Here is a 24,263-nt window from a genome sequence, read left to right as displayed (position 1 = left end):
GCTATTCCTTTCTGGGGGGCATCTAATTATCATTTATTTATTTTTTTGTTTTATCTTACATTTTGAATAACTGCTTGAATTTTTTTGTTCGGCAGAATTGCTGTGACCAGGTTTCAGCTGCTCCCATCTAGTCTCTCCTTGAGACTAGACAGCGGGCAATTGCTGATAACGTGTATTCAGGAGTTCATTTAAGATCCCTAGACTTTCTAGGTTAACCAGATGGCACCCCTAGTGGACAACGTTGGCATGCTGACCATTTGCTTTTAAATACCAGGCAGGCAACCCATATCTCCCACTCCAGTGAACTGTGTAAGTTTATTATATAAACTGACTTTCAATGTATTGTATATCTTTTGGAATATGTGACAAGTAATTGTTATATGTTAACTACCTACAGACCACCCTCCAAGGGCACCCCTGAGGAAGGAGTCCAGTTTACACTCCGAAACGCGTCGGATCAAACCCGGGGTCAAGTGGTCTAAGTTTCACTGTTCTATGTGGAGTAATTTATAGCTTGCCTACTGTTTTTATACTTCTGTATAATTGAATAAAGTTTTCTCTTTTTATATATCTTTTTTCTCATATGTTTTGGTGCCTTTAAAGTCCCACCCAAGGGAAACCCTTTTGGTTTGATCGATGATGCAGAGGCAACATTTCTGCAGTACCCAAATACACTATTATGAAAGTATATTGTTATGTAACACCCCGCTTCAATCTGTCATTTTTGGGGGCCACTGGTCTATCACATCAGTTATAATACTTTTTTCTAATTGCGTTTGTCACTCTGTAGTTGTAGTATCGCTACAGAACTGCTCACCAGTCACAATGGTGCACAATACAAATCCACTATAATATGCTTTCTATATTCATCCAGCATTGCGACTTCCTCATCTTCCTGCTCCTGCTCCTCGGTGGCTTAATCAGTGACACAACGCAATGCACACTTCAGAAAGAAGGCATAAGGTACGATGTCACTGATGGCACCCTGGCTGCGACTGACCAGTTTGGTGATCTCATCGAATGGCCGCAGAAGTCTGCATGCGTCGCGCATGAGCAGCCACTGGCGCGGTGAAAAAAACCAAGCTCCCCAGAACCTGTCCTGCCACAGAGTTCATACAGGTAGTCGTTAACTGCATGTTTCTGCTGGAGCAGCCTATCAAGCATATACAAGGTTGAGTTCCATCACGTCGGGCAGTCACAAATAAGACGTCGGGTAGAATGTGTCACTGCTGAATGTCAGCAAGGCGAGCCATGGCTGTGTAAGATCTTCTGAAATGGCCCGAGATTTTCCTGGCCTGCCACAAGACATCCTGGATCCCAGGGTATTTGACAACAAATTGCTGCACGACCAAGCTCAGGACGTGTGCCATGCATGGCATGTGTGTAATTTTGCCCTGTTTCAGCGCGCTCAGCAGATTGGCACCGTTGTCACACACCACTTTACCAACTGTCAAATTTAGCGGTGTTAGCCACTGATCTGCCTGTGAACGCAAAGCTGAAAGGAGTGCAGGACCAGTGTGGCTCTTGGCTTCCAGGCACAACTGATGCAGCACAGCATGGCAACATCTCACCTGGCAGCGGAAAAGGAGGAGTCAGCCGAGGAGGAGAGGGAGGATGGAGTAGGAGGAGGAGAAGAAGAGGCAGGCCTGCATGCAATCTGTGGCAGTAAAACCAAATCTACATGGGTGCCACGGGTTACATGCTTGACGGCCATCAGAAGGTTCACCCAGTGGGCAGTAAAAGTTATATACCTTCCCTGCCAGTGTTTGCTAGACCATGTGTCTGTGGTCAGATGTATCTTGGAACCGACACTGTGTGCCACAGATACATTCACTTGCCGCTGAAAATGGCCATATAGCTCTGGGATGCTCTTCTGCGAGAAATATTTCCTTCCTGGGACCTTCCATAGTGGTGTTCCAATGGCCTCCAAGTCCACCAGTTTATATGGCAGTAGTGGGCGGGCTGTCAGTTCCGACAAGCCAGCGGTCAACCGTTGGGCAAGAGGGTTATCCGGCATCATAAATTTTTTACGCTTGAACATTTGGGCCACGGAAGCCTGCCTTTTTCTAGAAGGACGGCATGATGGAGGGTGGAGTGGATGACAATTGTGAGGAGAGAGGAGAAGGAGAAGAAGAAGAGGCTGGATGGTGAGAGCCTGGAGTGTGGCTTTGTGGGTTCTGACGGCGTTGCTCCCACTGGGCTTGGTGATGGCAGTCCAGGTGCATTCTTAGGCCCCTTTCACACAGGCGGACCATTCAGATCCACATGTCCGTTTTTTTGGTGGATCTGAACGGTCCCCCCATGCATGTCTATGGGGCATCGGATGTAAACGGAGACATGTCCGCTGGCGCTGACATCCAATCCAATCCGATCCAATCCGTCAAATCTGGATGGACAGAAACCCTATTTTCCATCCGTCCAGCGGATCCTCCCTAGGTGAGTGTTGGGCTTACCGCGACTTATGCGTTGACTGCAAAGGCTCCAGCATCAGGGAACGCATAGACCGACAGGTGTCTGACTACATCGGGTTAACAGCTGATGTGGACGCTCTGAGAAGTGATGAACCTCTGTACTACTGGGTGGGCAGGCTTGACCTCTGGCCAGAGCTTGCACAATTTGCAATGGAACTGTTGGCTTGCCCCTTGTCCAGTGTCCTGCCTGAAAGGACGTTCAGCGCAGCAGGGGGGATCGTGACCGATAAGCTCACTCGCCTAGCTTACGACAGTGTTGACTACCTCACATTTCTAAAAACGAATGAGGCATGGATCTCGGAGGAATTCAACACATGTTACCAGTAGACCATGTTTGATTCAAATTCCTCATGACAGGCCACAAATATCCGCCACCACCCATAACAATTCATGGTCCCTGTCTTAGGTAAATACAGCAGCATAAAAGGCCTTTTATGTCCGTTGAATGCCTAATTGCTACAGTCTGTCTCTGCTCCACACAGCAACCTCTCCCAACACTGACAAAAGACTTTTGTAGACATATTAGCTAGAGATTTGTGTCAATAACATTCTGTCCCTGCTCTACACAGCAACCTCCAGCCACAGAATACAAAGTTCTTTTCTGTCAGGTGAATACCTGTTGGCTAATTTTTGGGGCCTGTACTGGCCGACACTTACTTCTGTATCCTGTGTATGCCTAATGTACCTCCAGCCACAGAATACAAAGTTCTTTGCTGTCAGGTGAACGCCTGTGGGCTAATTTTTTGGGGCCTGTACTGGCCGACACTTACTTCTGTATCCTGTGAATGCCTAATGTACCTCCAGCCACAGAATACAAAGTTGTTTGCTGTCAGGTGAACGCCTGTTGGCTAATTTTTGGTGCCTGTACTGGTCGACACTTACTTGTTTATCCTGTGAATGCCTAATTTTTCAGACTGAAATTGAAAATCAATGGGTCTGTAAACGTTCCGCTAAATTGTGGGATGGATGCGGACCCATTTTACAGACGTGTGAATAGACCCTATATGTATTTGACATGTATTTACCGGCTGCTGTCAGTTTTGGCTTATTTAGAAAAAAAAATATATTTTTTTTTGCTGAAAAAAAATAATTTTATGGCAACTTTTCCAATAGCAATACTTCTGGTATGTCAGTGTCCATGTTGTGGGACTATGTGTGCACAGCTAGTAAGTATTTTGTTTCTGCAAATATGACCTGGAGGTTTTTCATGTTCGCCTGCCATTAAAATGAATGGGGCCTGCCGCGAGCCATGGTTGGCGAAAATTTGAGTGAGTTCGCACGAACCATTCGCGAACTGTCCCGGCAGATGTTCATCGATCACTAGTCACCAGCTATCAGAGGGAAGGTGGGCATCCTTCTCCTCATCCACAAGCAACTTCCTTGCAAAGTACTCCCATTGCAAACAGACGAAGAGGGCTGAATACTTTTAGCTAAACCTAAAACCTTAACACGGGAATGTACAATAAATGGAGATTACACCAACATGGGGTGGTACCGTGGGTGCAGAAATAAATGGTAATAGGTGCCACATCCTATTAACGAGACTATATAGATGTGAGAAAAACATGGACTTTTTAGGCACAAATATGTAAAATCCAAAAAGTTTATTCAAAAAACAAGACACAATACATATCATATAAAACCTTATAAAATTAACCTAGTGTGATTGAATAACTGACCAGACCACGGGCTAGCCCCAACTGGGATCAACTTGCCACCCAGGGCCCATTGGTAATAGCGCATAGAGTTGTAATTGGTCAGTGGCAATATCACGATTTTGTCTTCAGGAGCTCATTTAGTATTCTATATGGGTAGAAAAAAAATAGTGGAGATATATGGGTTATGTGTATACCTTTCTTCTTCCTTTTTGTCTTTATAAGGTGGTATGTTTCACTTTTTTCACTTTTTGGTTACAGTTCTATCTTCTGATATACTTATGATGGTGTTGGAACTGTGTGCGTCCCCACATTTGTCCTTGGCTTCTCTTCATGCTGGTTTCCACTTTGGACCTTGAGCGCAGTTCAATTATTTTCCATTTACTTATTAGTGAAAATTGTGTAAATATGTTATGAAATGTACTTATGGATGTTTTTTGTACCCATATATAATACTAAATGAGCTCCTGAAGAAGTGAAAAATTGTGAAACATGTTGAGCTTTTGATATTGACACTGACCAATTCCAACTCTATGGGCTATCACTAATGGGCCCTGGGTGACCAGTTGATCCCAGTTGGCGCTAGCCCGTGGTTTGGTCAGTTATTCAATCACACTAGGTTGATTTTATATAATATTTATTCTGTCTTGTTTTTTGAATAAACTTTTTGGATTTTACATACAGTATCTCACAAAAGTGAGTACACCCCTCACAGTTTTGTTAATGTTTTATTATATCTTTTCATGTGACAACACTGAAGAAATTACACTTTGCTACAAGGTAAAGTAGTGAGTGCACAGCTTGTATTACAGTGTAACTCAACACACAGCCATTAATGTCTAAACTGCTGGCAACAAAAGTGATTACACCCCTAAGTGAAAATGTGCAAATTGGGCCCAATTAGCCTTTTACCCTCCTAGTTTTACAAGGTCTCGGGTGTGAATGGGGAGCAGGCTTGTTAAATTTCGATTTATCGCTCTCACTCTCTCATACTGGTCACTGGAAGTTCAATACGTTACCTCATGGCAAAGAGCTCTCTAAGGGTCTGAAAAAAAGAATTGCTGCTCTAAATAAAGATGGCATAGGCTATAAGAAGATTGCCAAGACCCTGAATCTGAGCTGCAGCATGGTGACCAAGACCATACAGCAGTTTAACAGGACAGGTTCCACTCAGAGCAGGCCTCGCCATGGTCGACCAAAGGAGTTGAGTGCACGTGCTCAGCGTCATATCCAGAGGTTGTCTTTGAGAAATAGACAAATGTGTGCTGCCAGCATTGCTGCAGTGGTTGAATGGGTGGGGGATCAGCCTGTCAGTGCTCAGACCATACGCTGCACACTGCATCAAATTGGTCTGCATGGCTGTCATCCCAGGAGGAAGCCTCTTCTAAAAATGGTGCATAAGAAAGCCTGCAAACAGTTTGCTGAAGGCAATCAGACTAAAGACATGGATTACAGCCACCATGTCCTGTGGTCTGATGAGGCCAAGATAAACATATTTGGTTCAGATGGTGTCAAGCGTGTGTGGCGGCAACCAGGTGAGGAGTAAAAAGACAAGTGTGTCTTGCCTACAGTCAAGCATGGTGGTGGGAGTGTTCCACTCCCTTTGGAGACTGGGCCGCAGGGCAGTATTCCAACATGATAATGTCCCCAAACACATCTCCAAGATGACCACTGCCTTGCTAAAGAAGCTGAGGGTAAAGGTAACCAAGCATGTCTCCAGACCTAAACCTTATTGAGCATCTGTGGGTCATCCTAAAATGGAAAGTGGAGGAGTGCAAGGTCTCTAACATCCACCAGCTCCGTGATGTTGTCATGAAGGAGTGGAAGAGGACACCAATGGCAACCTGTGAAGCTCTGGTGAACTCCATGCCCAAGAAGGTTAAGGCAGTGCTGGAAAATGATGGTGGCCACACAAAATATTGACACTTTGGGCCCAATTTCGACAATATAACTTAGAGATGGACTCACTTTTGTTGCCAGCGGTTTGGACATTATTGGCTGTGTGCTGAGTTATTTTGAGGGGACAGCAAATATACACTGTTATAAAAGCTGTACACCTAGTACTTTACATTGTAGCAAAGTGTAATTTCTTCAGTGTTGTCACATGAAAAGATGTAATAAAATATTTACAAAAATCTGAGGATGTACTCACTTTTGTGAGATACTGTATTGGTGCCTAAAAAGTCCATGTTTTTCTATATAGTTTAACACGGGAATGGGTTATATCCAATGTCTCTGCCCCTAATACTCCTAATACTCCCTCAGAAAATTTCTTCCAACACATTACATCCTTCCTAGCTCCCATTATTCACCTCCCCCTCCTGGTTGGGAGGCAACTTTAATTTAGTTTTTAATAGTCAGAAGGATAAATCATATGACCGACCCCCCGACCCTACTTCCTTAAATCCTCCGTCTCTCATATCACATATCACATATCACGGAGGGCCTTAACTTAGTTGATTTATGGAAATTAACTCACCCAGACCAGAGAGAGTTCACCTCCCCCCCCCCCCAACACACACCACACCCTGTCCAGAATTGACTACATTTTTTTCAACGCCGCGCTTAGAATACACCACAGACCCCCACATACACAAGATGGTCATCTCTGATCACGCCCTAATCTCTGTAGAGCTGTATGGTTTCAACATTCAAAATTCAGGCAAGGTCTGGTGTTTTCCATCCTACCTGGCACATGATCAAGCTCTGCAAAATGTCATTTGAGACACCTGGGCTGATTACATAGCTACCAACTTGGAACATAGCAATAACCCAAATTTACTCTGGAAAGCTGGGAAAGCCATGCTTCAGGGTAAAAATTTTTCCTACACCTCTTCTTACAAAAAAAGGATCACTAGTGAAGCGAGCATAGCTTTATACACAGCCCAAGCCCTAATGTCACAACACAACTCTCCAGAAACTAGGGAAACACGGTGAACCACCAAAAATCAGTTCCATATGTGGCCAGAGACACAGGAAAGACTGCATCAATCACTCTAAGACCTGCAACATCATAAATATCGCAACAAGGCTGGAAAATGTCTGGCGCGCCTTTGCAAGAGCCCCCATACTCCTGCTCACATAACTGCCTTGAAAGACACTTTAGGCAACCTGGCCACCTCACCTAAAAATCAATGCCATACTTGAGAGGTTCTATGGTCCCCTCCACATCGACGATGTTGTAGCACAAGATTTTCTAGATATATACAGTATATGTTTTTTCATTTACATTTTCTTTTTACAGTTAATTTTTAATTCAGCTCTCAGCAGGGAAGCCTTAACAGCATGCACTCGGCGGGTTAGGCGAGTACCTGAATAGGCGAAGTTTAGGCCAAACCTTTGCTCGGCCCAAACCGTTCACCCATCCCTAGTGGTGCCTGAACACTGTAACCCCTTACAGTTATTCTTTCTGGGTGCAGGAACAGGCCCTGCTGTTAAAAATTAGAAACAAAAATTAAAATTAAATGTACTTGTCATACAGGTGCAGAACAATTGGGCCTTGAGTGCTAGTGGTGCCTGAACACTATAACCCCTCACAGTTACTCTTGCTAGGTTTAGGAATGAGCTCTGCTGTTAAAAATTAGAAACAACAATATAAATTACATATACTTGTCATATAGGTGCAGAAATATTGGGTCTTGGGTGTTGGTGGTGCCTGAACACTGTAACCCCTCACACTTACTCTTGCTGGGTGCAGGAAGGGCCCTGCTATTAAAAATTTTGAAACAAAATTGAAATTACATGTATCTGTGATACAGTTGCAGAAAAATTGGGTCTTGGGTGTTGGTGGTGCTGTAAACCAAAAACATTGTTGGAAGCTAGCATAATCAAGATTCAGGAATAGGATAGGCAGCATTGGCAGTCTTCAAGGGATCCCAGATTCCTAGCAAACTCAATCAGTTACATCAGCATCAGGGGCTTGATAGCTGCTGTTGATCCATGACTGATTCATTATAATAAATGTCAGCCGGTCGACTGAGTCTGTGGACAGACGCACTCTTTTATCCATCACAAAACCTCCACCAGCACTTAATGTTTGTTCGGAAAGCAAGCTGGAAGCAGGACAGGTCAGTAGCTTGATTACATATTGAGCAAGTTCTGGCCAGTGGTCCATCTTTAAGACCCAGTAACCCAGTGGATGTTCACTTGCAAAGGTCTCCAAGTCTGCTCTTGCACCTAGATAATCCTGCACCATATGCTTCAGATGCTGCCGATGGTTGCTTAAACCTAACAGCCCTTGACTCTGAGGACTAAAGAATTGTTTAAAGGCATCGGTAAGGCGGCCGCCTTCTCCACCACTCCTCCTTGTCAGGTCTGCCAGGAGACTCGTCCCTCCGGTTTCCTGACCGGTAGTCTTCTTATCCCAGTATCAGGTGGAAAGGTGGTTGAGATCCTACAGCCAGAAATATGGGACCACAATAGAAAGTGCACACAGGCTATATCAAGGAACACCAAACAAGCACTCACAGTTAACATAGAGAGAAGTCAGTGAACCAAGACAGCAGTCCATGGGAAGATACTAGGAAGAGGAGTAGGAAATAGGCTGAGTCAGTAACCAAGATCAGCGAAAATCCAAAGGAGTAGACCAAGAGGCAAGGTCAGGAACAGGCAGAGTTGGCAACAATGATCAAACGAAATTCCAAAGGAGTAGTCCAAGAGGCAAGGTCGGGAACAGGCAGAGTCGGCAACAATGATCAAATGAAATCCAAAGGAGTAGTCCAAGAAGCGAAGTCGGAAACAAGCAGAGTCATTAGGTGCCCGAGTGCCCGAGATTGGGCAGCCAACAAGTTCCTTTGTAGAGTAGTATCCAGTTGTAACGTTCATGCGTTTTTGTTTGCGGATGGATTTACAGCTGCAGAATTATTACACTCAGTAGCCTTGTAGAGAATCTGTTGAACAACATATCCAACTCTCAGGACTTCATCACCGTGTACAGCCTGTTATATACTATATATATATATTAATAGATGTTTAATGGAGGGATAGAGTATATGAGGATATATAGATGAGAGACAGGCTATTGTATGGTGAGCACTAGAAGTAGTATAGGAGAGTTGCAGGTGATGGTAAGCAGATAGGTTCAAGTATAGTGCAGATGGTAAGAGGACACAGATGGAGTATACTTTAGACAGAGTAACCTAGTGCAAGGATAGTTCAAGGTAGTCCCAAGAGCTAACAGTCTTATGCAGATGATAGTGAATAGATAGATACAGATAGTCTTGGTAATTGCAGTAGATGACAGTAGGAGATTGGTTAGTAAGAATCCCCTGCGGGGTACTTATCACTTAGATAGGTTAGGAATAACAGTGTCCATTGGAGAGGGGTGATCCCGTAGCAGGATACAGATCACCAGCGAGGTTTCCGGCTTTAGTTCAGCAAGGAAGGTATGTCAGCAGCTCCGACTTCTCAGGCGTAGGTGCGATGAACATGTGGGTTTGAACGAGCGATGAGTGAGAGCAAACCGGCGATTGAAATAGCCGCTCATAGCGGCGCTCGGCAGTGATGTCATCGGTCTTAAAGGTGTATGCGTCCTTTGTTATACAAGATGGGACGCAAAGAGAGGAGAAATATAGGAACAAGGGTACCATAGGTACCGGAACATTACAGTACCCCCCCCCTTAAGGCCGGCTCCGGAAGGCCTCTAGAACTGGTTTTTCCGGATATTTCGAGTGGAAATTGCGAATCAGTCTAGGGGCATGGATATCGGAGGTATCCAGCCAGGTGTCATCTTGGGGCCCATAATTCTTCCATCGTACAAGATACTGGAGTCTTCTTCTATTGAAACGGGAATCCAAAATTTCTTTTATCTCAAATTTTTCTCCACCCTCCACTTGTACAGGAGGTGGAGGTGAGATAGTAGGCCTTATTCCTTGGTTAGGAACATGGGGCTTCAGTAGAGACACATGGAAGACAGGATGTATCTTGAGGTCTGCTGGCAATGTGAGTTGTACTGCAGCTTTTCCAATAAGCTTCTCTATTGGAAAAGGTCCCAGAAATAGAGGTCCAAGTTTTTTACTAGTGTAACAGGAAGTCAGGTAAATCTGGGAATGTAGTCACAGGAAGGAGATACATTTCTACCTGATTTAGAAAGTCCATTAATTAATTTAGGGTGTTGGCTACAGAGCTAGCCAGCAGGAAGTTGAAAGGCCTTCACCTGTTCAGAATGAGGGAGTTAAGGCTCTATAATTTGTTCAGAGAAATTCCTATTGTTTGCTGCCTCCAGAAGCTGTGTCCTGAAGCCATGTGGGCTGGGAGCAGGAGGACAGTCAGCGTGTGCCTCCCGACAGGATGTGTGGGCCTGGGAGAAGACCCCCCGGAGTGATGTGTGCCCGGGACGGTAACCAAGGGTGAATACGTCTCAAAGGTGAGAAGACGAACTGTTGATGTGAAAGAAACAAAAGGACTGTGTTGCCCTGTGAAGCTATTATAAAAGGACTATTGAGTGTCCGCTATGTGACAAGGAAGTCTGCCCGACGGTAGGTTGGAGACAGACACTTAGGCAGGTTCCAGTTGTGAGAAGGTAGCCGCCCACAGAGGCAAGGATTTATTTTCTGTTTTATTTTATTTTGGATGTTTTGCTGCATACAGCCTGGTGAAGAAAACACCATTTAATAAACCACACTGTTTGTTTGCAAGCACTTGTCGGCTACCTCTCTGGGAAAACGCACCCCCCAAGGGGTCATCCACACCCGCCACCGAGCTAATCCCTCACATATGGTGGAGGATGCGGGCATAAGCAGAGATCCCTGCAATGGAGTGCATATGTTTGATGAACTTTGTCTGGTGCATGAGATTGCACAATCTATGTGTGCAGGAGAGAAGATCCTGACAGAAAAAAAAAAAAAAAAAAAAAGTGTTTTAAAGAGACAGCGGTCTCAAAATTATTTGAACTTTGTTGTGTCTGGTGCAAGTGACTGCACAAACTGTGTGTGCAGGAAAAGAGATCTTGCAAGAGAGAGAGAAAAACTACATGTGTTAAAGAGACAGTGGTCTGAAAATTTTTTGCTGGACTGTGAAAAATTTGTTTGTGGAGTTATTGAAGATGGGGCGTTCAAAACGCCTGAAGAATGCAAAGATAGATGAAATGAGAGACCGGATTCTATGGATGGAGGGGATGTTGCCGTCTGAACCAGCCCCATCCATGCCTAAAGAGAGTCTACTAAAGAGGAAGGTTGTTGTCCCTAGCAACACTGATGAAACCGCTATGGAGACGCAGTGTGCTCAGATGAAAAGTAAACTCAAAATGGAGGAGATGTTGAAACATCTGATTATATCAAATGCAGCTCAACAGCAGGCAAATGCGGATTTTCAGCAGAGCTTTGCAGCTCAACAAAAGGCTCATCAAGAGAGCATGGCAGGCTGGAAACAGAGACGCCAGCAGCCAATGGAGGCCATCGGTTTGGAGGAAACCGAGTATGTGTGCAGGGCTGAGTTGGATGCCTTGCAACGGAAAATGGAAGAAAAGGAACAAGCCTTGGAATTGCTTAAAATGGAGCATAGAAACTTGCAGGAAATGAATGAACTACTCAAGTCTCATGTGTTACAGTGGGAAGAATCCACTGCTCTTCTTTTGGTCGAGTTGCAAAAAAGCAGAGAGACTATAATGGAGAAAGATACCATCCTCATGGAAAAGGAAAGTGAAATTCAGACTTTGCAGAAGCAAAGTATGGCTGATATGTTGGAGTTGCGTAATCAGCTGGAAAAAAGTCTTCAGTCTTTGGGAGCTACAAAAATAGACCTGCAGGAGTCGCAGGAACAGAATGTTGCTCTGGAAGCGACATTGTCTCTCAGCGACAAAGAGAAAAGTGAAAGAGAGGCTAAATTACTGAGTACTGTGTATGAGCTCACTACTTTAAGCAATGTGGTAGATGAATGGCGTGCGGACTGTGAAAGTTGGAAAGGGGAAGCCCAACGTGTCCAGCAGCAGTTAAAGGAGAAAGAAGCCTGTGTGGCAGAATTACAGTCTCATTCCCAGAAACTAGCCAATGAGGTGAAGGCTCTTATGCAGGGAAAAGGAGATTGTGAACATAAGAGGGAAAAAGTAGAGGCACAGCTTCTGGAATCGCAAGTCAAGGTGTCAGAAGGTGACCGATTGTGTGCTAAGCTGTCAGAGAAGGCAAACCGATTGCAGGTTGAGTTGGACAGTGTCACAAATCGGCTTTCTCAAGCAGACAGCAAATCTAGAGAAATTGCGGAAGCTTTTTCTATCTTGGAATCGCAGCTGCAAGACACGCAGGAACTCTTACAGGAAGAGAGGTGTCAAAGGCTGAGTTTTAGCACAAAGCTCAAACAAATGGAAGATGAGAAAAATGGCTTCCTGGAACAATTAAAAGAGGAGGCGGAAGCAAAGAAAAACCTATCAGAGCAAGTCGCAACATTGCAAGCTCAGATAGCGGATATGAAAAAACGCATGGAAGAAAGCGTTGGTTCATTACAGTGTGTTGAAGAGGTGAAAAAGAAGTTTGATCAGATGCTTGGTGAAGAGAAGACTGTGTCTGCAAAATATGCAGAAGAACGCGCCCGTGCAGAAACGGAGGTGCGTGATAACGAGAGCAAAGCCCTGTTCTTGGCTCGCTCTTTGGAGGAAGCTCTAGAGTGTAAGGTTGAACTAGAAAGAGTTAACCAACAGCTGTGTACAGAAATGGAAGATTTGGTCAGCTCCAAGGATGATGTTGTGAAAAGCGTTCAGGAGCTAGAAAAGTCTAAGCGAGCCTTAGAACAGCAAGTAGAAGAGATGAAGATTCCGTTGCAGGAACTGGAAGAGGAATTCCAGGCAACAGAGGATCTGTCCCAAAGAGGGGATAGTGTGCCTGATGCAGTTTTTAAAAGGATCAGTGTTTTGGGGTCTGTCCTGAGTGAGCCTCAGAAATGTGACGACATGTGGCTTGAATCACCCCTTTGGAATAAACCGTTCCTTCAAAAACTTCAAGCATTGGAAAATGTATCATTAGAACTTCAGCAAACAAAGGAGCTGAGTAAGAAATGTGGTGATTTCTCAGTTCAGGCTGAAAACCTAGTGGAGAAAACTAAGGCTGTTGGTGAAAACGTGAAGCAAATGAATAAGTGCCTTTCAGGGAGTGTTTCCAAAATGGAACTGGTGAAAGACGGGTGGCAGAAGTTTGATCGTGATCTTGAGATGCATTCCATGTGGAATTCAGATAGAGAAAAAGAACTAGGTGACCTTGAGCGGTCAAATAGTTCAGCAGAAAGTGCATTGAAGAAACCTGTAAAAGAATGTGTTGCAGTTCCATGCTTCTTCACTGATGCAGAGAGGAGGTCTATAATGGATACCACCCAGATCGCTGGGTTCAACTGTGTTGTTGCCTTTGACCCCTATGTTGGTGGAAGGAAAGTTGATGATGTTCTGGTTGGCTTCTTCTGTGAAGAGTTTGGCAAGAAATATAAACTGGATATCAAATCAAATAGTAGGCTTTTACTGCGACTCGCTCAGGAGGGCGAAAAGTTTAAGAAGTTGATGAGTGCAAATGCTTCAGATCTGCCTATGAATATGAAATGTTTGAATGATATTGATATCTCTGGGAAAAGGAACAGGGGTCACTTTGAAGAAATGTGTGACAGCCTGTTGTCTCAATTGGAAAATCCTCTGCACAGCATCTTAGAGCAAGCAAAGCTCAAGAAGGAAGATCATTCCCTTTTACAACAAAAAGTCAATGATTGTGTACAGCTGTATGGAGAGGCAACTCAAGTCACAGAGGGATGTCAAGATTCCCTACTTGGAACAAAGCTTAGTGAAGCAAAGGTTCTCAAAGTTTTGTGGAAAACATTTATGGATTGCAGAGAGAGGCGTCTTAAGAATGTTGAAGACATTAAGACTAGCCCAATTGAGTTGCCTATGGATCACGGTCCTCCATGGTGGATTGGACAGACGGTTATGAGGGACAAGCTGTCTGACATTTATGAGAAAGCTGTCAATGAAGATGACAGAAACGAGAAGGAGCAAAATGATGCCAAAAATGCAGTTGAAGAATGTGTATATGAGATGAGAGACAAACTGTGTGGCATTTATGAGAAATCCGTCAATGAAGATGACAAAACAGTTTCATCCGGAAGCTTGAGGATAATAGGAAGCTTATCAGTGAGTCAGCAGTGCTTGACACATGCGTGCCTGGAAATCTGTGTCCCAACCCTAGGGTTGAAACAAGAGGGGGGGGTATGTAACAGGAAGTCAGGTAAATCTGGGAATGTAGTCACAGGAAGGAGATACATTTCTACCTGATTTAGAAAGTCCATTAATTAATTTAGGGTGTTGGCTACAGAGCTAGCCAGCAGGAAGTTGAAAGGCCTTCACCTGTTCAGAATGAGGGAGTTAAGGCTCTATAATTTGTTCAGAGAAATTCCTATTGTTTGCTGCCTCCAGAAGCTGTGTCCTGAAGCCATGTGGGCTGGGAGCAGGAGGACAGTCAGCGTGTGCCTCCCGACAGGATGTGTGGGCCTGGGAGAAGACCCCCCGGAGTGATGTGTGCCCGGGACGGTAACCAAGGGTGAATACGTCTCAAAGGTGAGAAGACGAACTGTTGATGTGAAAGAAACAAAAGGACTGTGTTGCCCTGTGAAGCTATTATAAAAGGACTATTGAGTGTCCGCTATGTGACAAGGAAGTCTGCCCGACGGTAGGTTGGAGACAGACACTTAGGCAGGTTCCAGTTGTGAGAAGGTAGCCGCCCACAGAGGCAAGGATTTATTTTCTGTTTTATTTTATTTTGGATGTTTTGCTGCATACAGCCTGGTGAAGAAAACACCATTTAATAAACCACACTGTTTGTTTGCAAGCACTTGTCGGCTACCTCTCTGGGAAAACGCACCCCCCAAGGGGTCATCCACACCCGCCACCGAGCTAATCCCTCACACTAGGGATCTTTAGTCTCAGATTTTTTGTAGAAAGCCAAACAAGATCCCCAATGGCATATTGGGGAGAGGGTTTCCTACGGAGGTCGTAGTATTTTTTTTGTTGGCTATGAGCATGAGATATGGTATTGTTGAGTAATCCCAGAGAATCCTTTATCTGGGCAAGATAATCAGATGCTACTGGATTACTTGATGGTAAGATACGTGGAGGAAGGAGTGTGGGATGAAACCCATAATTCAGGTAAAACGGACTTTGCTTAGTAGTGCTATGAGTAGCGTTGTTATAGGCGAATTCCGCCAGCGGGAGGAGATCTGCCCAATCGTCCTGTAGATACGAGGTATAGCAACGCAGGTACTGTTCAATGCACTGGTTAACTCTCTCTGTCTGTCCGTTGGTCTGAGGGTGGTAGGCAGAAGTAAGGTTACGCTCTATTCGCAGTATCTGACATAGAGCTAGCCAAAACTTTGAGATAAATTGTGAACCACGGTCAGACAGCAGTGTTTTTGGAATACCATGTAACTTAAAGACATGTTTCACAAGTAATTCCGCTGTTTGTTTGGATGAAGGTAGTTTTCGGATAGGGGTGAAATGTGCCATCTTGGTCAGATGGTCCACTGATACCAAGATGGTGTTGAATCCTTTGGAAGGTGGTAGTTCCACTATGAAATCTAAGGATACCACTTCCCACGGAACCTGGGGTATCGGTAAAGTACAAAGTGATCCTGATGGTTTCGTGTTGTCAATTTTAGACCTTGCACAGATATCACAAGATGAAACAAACTTTTTTACGGTTGTCTTCATGTCTGGCCACCAAAATTGCCTAGTGAGTAGATTGAGAGTTTTAGTCATACCCATATGTCCTGCCATAGGTACATCATGCGACAATTCTAAGATCTTGGTTCGCATAGTAGGGGGTATGTATAATTTATCGTTGTAGTAGAGGAAGCCTTCTGCGTCAGTAGTTAGTTGTGGTGGAGGTGAATCCAACCCTATGCTGTGCAAAATCTTCTCCTTCAGTGAGCGAACGACTCCGATAATACATTCAATTGGTATTATAGGAACTGAGGGAACCTCAGTGCAATCTTTCTCGGCTAGTCGTGAGAGTGCATCCGCTTTTTTATTTTTGTCTGCGGGCGTGTAAGTTACTAAAAAATTAAATCTCAGAAAGAATAACGACCACCGTACCTGCCGGTGGGAAAGAGTTCTATTAGTCTGAAGGTATTGGAGTTTTTTGTGATCAGTATATATCAGAATTGGCAATTGAGTGCCCTCAAGTAGATGTCTCCAATTCTCTAATGCCAGTTTTATGGCTAATAACTCCTTCTCACCTACTGGGTAGTTCACCTCGGGGCTACTTAATGACTTTGAAAAGAAAGCAACTGGGTGAAGAGGTGAGGTGTTTGTTGGTCGTTGTGAGAGAACTGCTCCTACTGCCATATTAGAAGCATCTACCTCCAAGATGTATTGAAGGGATGGGTCTGGATGGCATAGTATGGGGGCAGTAGTAAAGCTTGATTTCAGCAGAGAGAATGCTCCATTTGCTTCTTTTGACCAATTAAATGGTCTCTTCGTGCTTGTAAGTTGTGTGAGAGGTTTCACAATCGCAGAGAAGTTTTTAATGAATTTCCTATAGTAATTAGAGAATCCTAGGAACCTTTGTAATGCTTTGCGAGTGGTTGGCACAGGCCAATTCAGAATGCAGGATATTTTGCTCATGTCCATTTTGATTCCACTTTTAGATATAATATATCCTAGGAATAGTACCTCCTCTTTATGAAACAGACATTTCTTTGATTTAACATATAAGTTATGTGCAAGTAGTCTTGACAACACAAGTCTCACATGTTTTATGTGCTCAGGTAAGGAATGAGAATAGATAAATATATCGTCCAAATATACTACCACACAAACATCAAGCAAGTCTCGGAATATCTCGTTTATAAAACGTTGGAAGGCTGCGGGGGCATTACATAGCCCAAATGGCATTACAAGGTACTCAAACAGTCCGTATCTGGTTCTGAATGCCGTCTTCCATTCATCCCCTTTACGGATTCAAATTAAATTGTATGCCCCTTTTAGGTCCAATTTTGAAAAGAAAGAAGCCCCACGCACCTGTTCGATAAGTTCAGGAATAAGAGGTAAAGGATAACGATCCTTTATTGTGATGGCATTTAATTGTCTGAAATCAATGATAGGCCTAAGGCTAGAGTCCTTATTGCGGACAAAGAAAAGCCCAGCAGCAGTGGAGGAAGTAGAAGGTCGGATGAATCCTTTTGCCAAGTTTTCATCCAGATACTCCTTAAGGTGAGAGAGTTCATCCTGTGAGAGAGGATATACATGTCCGTAAGGCAACTTGCTATTAGGGAGCAGATCGATACAACAATCATAGTCCCTATGAGGAGGTAGCATTTGAGCGTTTTTTTCTAGGAAAACCTCCGATAAATCTTGATAACACTTAGGAATAATGTCATCTGGCAGTACAGACAGGATCCTACCATGTGTGGGGAGGTTACACGTCGTCTCGCAATATTGAGAAGAGAAGGCTAACATTCTTGTTTTCCAATCGATGATTGGTTGATGTATGTGTAACCAGGGAAGTCCCAAAATGATTGGAAAATGTGGCGAAGTTAATACATCAAAGGTGGTGGTCTCTACATGAGACTCATTAGCAGTTACAAGAAGTGCCTGTGTCTGACTGGTGATAGGACCAGAGGATAAAGGGGTACCGTTAATAAAACTAACGGAGACAGGTTTGGGTTTTAAAACAATAGGTATTTTATTAAGGGAGACAAAACAAATGTCAATGTAGTTTCCACAAGATCCTGTGTCAATCATAGCCTTGGTGGTGATCCTAGTTTGGTCCCACTGCAATGTTAATTGAACAAAAAGATAAGGATTAGGAAAGGAAGTTGTGAGTCCCCCTAGCAAGACATTTGAACACTCACCCTCTTTTCTGCGGACAAGAGGACAGTCGTTTACCAGATGATTCGGGGATGCGCAGTACATGCAGAGATGTTCGGTCTTCCTTCTGGCACGTTCAGAAAGGGTCAGAGGTGGGCGTATCATTCCTACTTCCATAGGAGTAGGGTCAGCAGGCAACATCCGAGAAGGACTGGAAAATGGTGAGCCCATCTTCTCAGCCTTTCTTTCTCGTAGTCGTCTGTCAATATTGATACTGGTCTGGATCAGTCCCTCTAGAGTGCCAGGTAAATCCGCTCGGGCGAGCTCGTCTTTAACGGCCTCAGATAGGCCGAGTCTAAACTGCGTTCGCAAAGATGTGTCGTTCCACCCTGAATCAGGGGACCATCTTTTAAAATTCGCCACGAAATCTTCAACAGGTCTCCTTCCTTGTTTTAGGGCCCGTAACTGGGTGTCAGCGGTACTCTGCTTGTTGGGGTCTTCATATAAAGTAGCAAGTTGTGCTAGAAATAAGGGATAAGAATTAAGGAGTGGATCATCCTTTTCAAAGAGAGCATCTGCCCAGGCCCGGGGTTCACCCGTTAAATAGGAGATGATGGTACAAACCTTAATTTGGTCAGTGGTGTAGGTTAGAGGTTTTAACAAAAAAAACAATTGACATGCGTTTTTAAATTCACGGAATTTGCTCCAATCACCAGAAAACACTATAGGAGGGTTTATCTTAGGCTCACAGGGCTGAGCAGCAGGAGGCTGTGTGAGACGGCCAAGCTGCTGTCTCAAGGTTTGATTGTCATTTTTTACCTCTGTAAGCGCATGGATCAATGCATCTACTTGTTGTTTTAATTGTAGTACATGAGTGGATAATTCTGCTGAATCCATATTTTTTTTAAAGGCTCGTTCAATCTGTAACGTTCATGCGTTTTTGTTTGCGGATGGATTTACAGCTGCAGAATTATTACACTCAGTAGCCTTGTAGAGAATCTGTTGAACAACATATCCAACTCTCAGGACTTCATCACCGTGTACAGCCTGTTATATACTATATATATATTAATAGATGTTTAATGGAGGGATAGAGTATATGAGGATATATAGATGAGAGACAGGCTATTGTATGGTGAGCACTAGAAGTAGTATAGGAGAGTTGCAGGTGATGGTAAGCAGATAGGTTCTGATGTCAAGTATAGTGCAGATGGTAAGAGGACACAGATGGAGTATACTTTAGACAGAGTAACCTAGTGCAAGGATAGTTCAAGGTAGTCCCAAGAGCTAACAGTCTTATGCAGATGATAGTGAATAGATAGATACAGATAGTCTTGGTAATTGCAGTAGATGACAGTAGGAGATTGGTTAATAAGAATCCCCTGCAGGGTACTTATCACTTAGATAGGTTAGGAATAACAGTGTCCATTGGAGAGGGGTGATCCCGTAGCGGGATACGGATCACCAGCGAGGTTTCCGGCTTTAGTTCAGCAAGGAAGGTATGTCAGCAGCTCCGACTTTTCAGGCGTAGGTGCGATGAACATGTGGGTTTGAACGAGCGATGAGTGAAGCAAAGAGAGGAGAAATATAGGAACAAGGGTACCATAGGTACCGGAACATTACACCAGTTGAGCAATAATTCCTTCAGAAGGAACAATATGATCCAGAGGTGCTTGCAGACTCTCACAAGAAAATTGCAGAGACAGGACATCGGCCTTGACGTTCTTGGTGCTCGGAATGTACGCTTTTACAAAGTTAAGAGAAAAAAAATGCTCAGCGGGCTTGTCTGGAATTCAGTCTTTGAGCTTTCTCCAAGTAGGTCAGATTCTTATGGTCAGTGTGAACCACAACTGGAATTTCTGTACCTTCCAATAAGTGTCTCCATTCAGAGAAAGCTAGCTTTATAGCAAAAAGCTCTCTATTCCCTATGTCGTAGTTTTGTTCTGTGACAGAGAATTTTTTGGAGAAGAAGGCGATGGCATGAAGTCTTTAGAAGTATGTTCTCATTGAGACAATACTGCTCCGGTGCCTACTTCGGAGGCATCAACCTCCAAGAAAAATTGGGCAGATGGCTGAGAATGGTGGAGTACAGGAGCGGAGCAAAAGGCAGACTTTAAAAGATCAAACGCCTCCAGAGCTTCCGAAGGCCACAGAGAGCAGTTAATCCCTTTCTTGGTGAGAGCATAGTAAGATGGCATTGAGCTTCTTGGATTCCATCTGGAAAAATTATATAACCCGAGAAGTGTATTTCTGGTAGTTCCAAGGAGCACTTGGAAAGTGTGGCGCACAACCTATGATCCCTTACACGTAGGAGAATCGTGCGTACATGGCAGCGATGATGAAAGAAAGTGTCAAGTAGATCCCTGAAAATGTTGTTCACTAACTCCTGGAATACAGTGGGGGCACTGAAAAGGCCAAATTGCATCACACGACACTCATAATGCCCCCTACTAGTATTGAACGCGGTCTTCCAATAGTCTCCTACTTTAATTCTAATGAGATTGTAGGCAGAACGAAGGTCCAGTTTGTTAAAGATCTTAGATCCTTAAACATGGTCAAACAGTTCAGTAATTAAGGGGAGAGGATACCGATTCTTTACAGTGATACGATTGAGAGCCCTGTAGTCAACGCAGGGCCTAAGCCCTCCATCTTTTTTCTCCACAAAAAGAGAAACCTGCCCCCACGGAAGAGAAGTGTAAGGGCGAATTATAACCCTTCCTTATACGTCTTTGATGTACTCTTCCATCACCTTAGTCTCTGTGAGGCTGAGGGGATAGGTTCTGCCCTTAGGTAGAGGAGCCCCAGGTAGCAAATCAATAGTGCAGTCATAAGGGCAGTAGGGAGGGAGAACCTCTGCTTTCTTTACCGAAAACACATCAGAAAAATCGGCATAGGCTTCAGGTAATCCAGGGGCAGTATTAACTAAATGAATGGACACATCACGTACTACCTTCTGGAGACAGTTGATGTTGGCAGGAAGTGCTTCAGGCAGAAATTTGACCAGAGGACCAGTCAATAGACAGGTTGTGCTTACATAAACAAGGAAAACCAAGAATTACTGGGTACTTAGGAGACGGAATGATGTCAAACGATAAGACTTCAAAATGCAGGGCACCCAACAGGATGGAAAGAGGCTTGAATTCAAGAGTGATAAGACCTTCACCAAGAGCACTGCATCAAGAAATACCCCACCAGCACCAGAATCTATAAAAGCAACTGTGGAACAGCACTTATCATTCCAGGACAAGGATATAGGGACTACTAGTCTCTCTTGTGGAGGATTCAAAAGGGAATGGACTAATGGTGCTCCTCAAACACCCATTACACCCGAAAGTTTTCCTGGCCGAACAGGACAAGTACACAGGAGATGACCCGGCTTTCCACAATATAGACAGAGGCCTAGGGTCCTGCATTTGGTACGTTCATTGTCAGACAAATGCATAGCCCCTATTTCCATGGGTTCTTCCTCAGACCCGACAGAAGAAGGGACAAAAGGGTCTAGTGATTGCCGTGGGGGAGATTTAGCATTGAACCTGTGAGGAATAAATTGTTTCTGGCGCCCTCTCTCTAACTGGCATTCAGAGAAGCGGGTGTCCACCAGGATACACAAATTGATGAAATCCTCCAGAGTGACTGGGACCTCACAGTAGGTTAATTCGTCCTTAATGTGCTCTGCAAGCTATCCTAGGTAGTCTCTGCTGCAAGCGTGCAGAATTCAATGGCATAAGACGCTACTGTGCGTTTACCCTGATGTAGATCGCGAATACAGGACTCCGCTACAGATACTCTGTCAGGATCGTCAAATACTTTTTTAATGTCCTATATTGGCCTGGGCCCTATCCTGATCAGTTGGATCTTGGCTCATTATTCCACCCCTTCAGTGGCAGTTCAGGTAAATGAATGGCGTTTGGACTTCTTTGCTATTACGAATGGTACAAGACAGGGTTGTCCCCTGTCGCCCCTTATCTTCATCTTGACCTTGAAGCCTTTTCTCTGCGCCCGTCAGAAGCAACCCTAATATAGTCAGGATACGAAAGCCTTCAGGACATCACAAAGTTGCAGCTCCAATCCACAACTCTCGCTGCCCAACATCCCAGAGGCTCTCAGAGAGTATGAAGACCTATCTAATTTCAAGATAAACCTCACCAAGTCTGCTGCCTTAAATATCACAATCCCAGACCATGACATTCATAATTTGCAGCCCTTTTTTCCATTGCATTGGGGGGATAAATCGATAAAATACTTGGGCATAAACATTACCCCTGATCTTGCAAACCTATTTAAGGCAAATATGTTACCCATGCTCCAAGCACTTAAGTTGGTACTTCAACAGTGGCACTCTTTAATCCTGACATGGTTTGGCCGCTGTAACGCTCTGAAAATTACGGTTCTCCTCAGGCTTCTATACGTCTTCCAGATGCTGCCAGTCTGCATCCTCTTGACTTTCTTTAAACAGTTACGGTCCCTTTTTAGAGACTTTATTTATTTCACAAATCCCAGAGGATAAAATTACAGATTTTGTCACTTTCCAAGAATAGAGGGGGCATCGGCCTCCCTGGTATGCTTAAGTACTACCGGGCAGTACATCTCTCGAGGGTGGTGGATTGGCATTGCAACAGAGACTCTAAGCAGTGATTAGCGATGGGGATAGAGGATGTTTCTTTTCCCCTCACGTTAACCCTGTGACTTACCTCCCTACCCCCTGGGGACACAAAGAGCCACCCCCTGATCGACGCTACCTTGTCAGGGACTAGAGCCATTTTCCACTCCACAACTGTAGCGAAGTTACCTTCTCCTATGACGCTCATTATTGGCAGCCCGGATTTCACCCCCGGCTTCAACAGCAGTAGAATTAGGGCATTGGGCCAACAAGGGAAGTCCCACCTAATGGACGTGTGGCCTCAGGGGGGAATCCCATCCCTCGCAATTGTATCCAAGCTCTCAGAACCCCCCCTTGATGCCTTAAGCACCAACCAACTTAGACAATTTCTACAATCTTTTCAGAAAGTGAACTATGTTCCTTGGGCATTGACTCCATTTGAAACATTGTGTAGAAATGGTGAACCGGTCAGTCATACCTTATCAGTGCTTTAAGTGCCTTAAGGCCTTGATAGATAAGGAACAACTTTTCTCCACCACTCGGAAACCGACTTAAACCTACAACCTTCACCCAAACAAAGGGAGACATTTTTCTTGCTAGCTCATAAATCTTCAATAGCAAACCAATATCAGGAAGTTGACTACAAAATTCTCTCAAGGTGGTACAGAATAGCCTCCCTACTCCATAAGATGTACAACCAAACCACTGAGTTTTGTTGGCATTGTAACTTGGAGGTGGGCATTTTGTTCCATACCTTATGGACCTGCTCTGCTTTGGGGCCTTTCTGGGATGAGGTGGCATCCACTATAAAACATCTGACATCTGTTGACATAAAGGGCAACCGAGTGGCGTGCCTGCTACACCTGTGAGGGGGTCCCCTCCGGAAATACAGAAAATCTCTTACAATGCAGTTACTTAACACTGCAAAGGCATGTATACCCGCACTTTGGAGACAACCGCAACCACCAACTAGAGTTCTGTGGTATTCCAAAATCAATGAAATACACCATATGGTGGAGCTGACTGCTACCCTCCACAATGCTGAAGAACACTTTAGAGACAAGTGGAGGCCATGGCGACACTTCTTGGGCACTGAGGCATACCTGCAGGATGTGGTGAGATTTGATGCTGCACAGACCTGAACGCGGCGGTTGCCCCAAATTACAGGCTTGGCTCTTCCTTGAGAGGGGAAGCGTTCTCTGCCAGATCCCACTCCCCCTTTTTTGTTCCCTCTATCTTTCCCTTCTCCCCTCCTTATCCACCCCTAGCATGACATAGTTTATCATCTTATTAACTCAAACCGAGACCTTTGGTCTGAACCTCTGTGGGCCTTGTGCCCTATAGAAACTTTTATCACATACACTGTAAACCCATGCAAAGGTTTATCCAGATGATATGGTTGTTTTGTACACTTTTGTCTTACTACTTGTAATACCAGTTTTATGGTTGTTATACTTTGACAAACCCATGTATGTTACATATGTGAAACTTTGCTATGAATAAAGGAATTTGAAAAAAAAAAAAAGAGCGGCATGGACTCCAGAGAGAGAGAAATCATTTTGCCCCTGTACAAATCATTAGTAAGACCTCATCTGGAATATGCAGTTCAGTTTTAGGTACCAGTTCTCTGGAGAAAGTGCAGAGAAGGGCAAGCAAACTGATAAAAGGCATGGAGGAGCTCAGCTATGAGGAAAGATTAGAGGAACTGAATTTATTCTCTCTTGAGAAGAGGAGATTAAGGGGGGATATGATCAACATGTACAAATACA

This window comes from Pelophylax lessonae (genome assembly GCF_965119305.1).
Source record: "Pelophylax lessonae genome assembly, chromosome: 2".
Lineage (NCBI taxonomy): Eukaryota > Metazoa > Chordata > Amphibia > Anura > Ranidae > Pelophylax > Pelophylax lessonae.
This window is presented reverse-complemented; position numbering follows the sequence as displayed.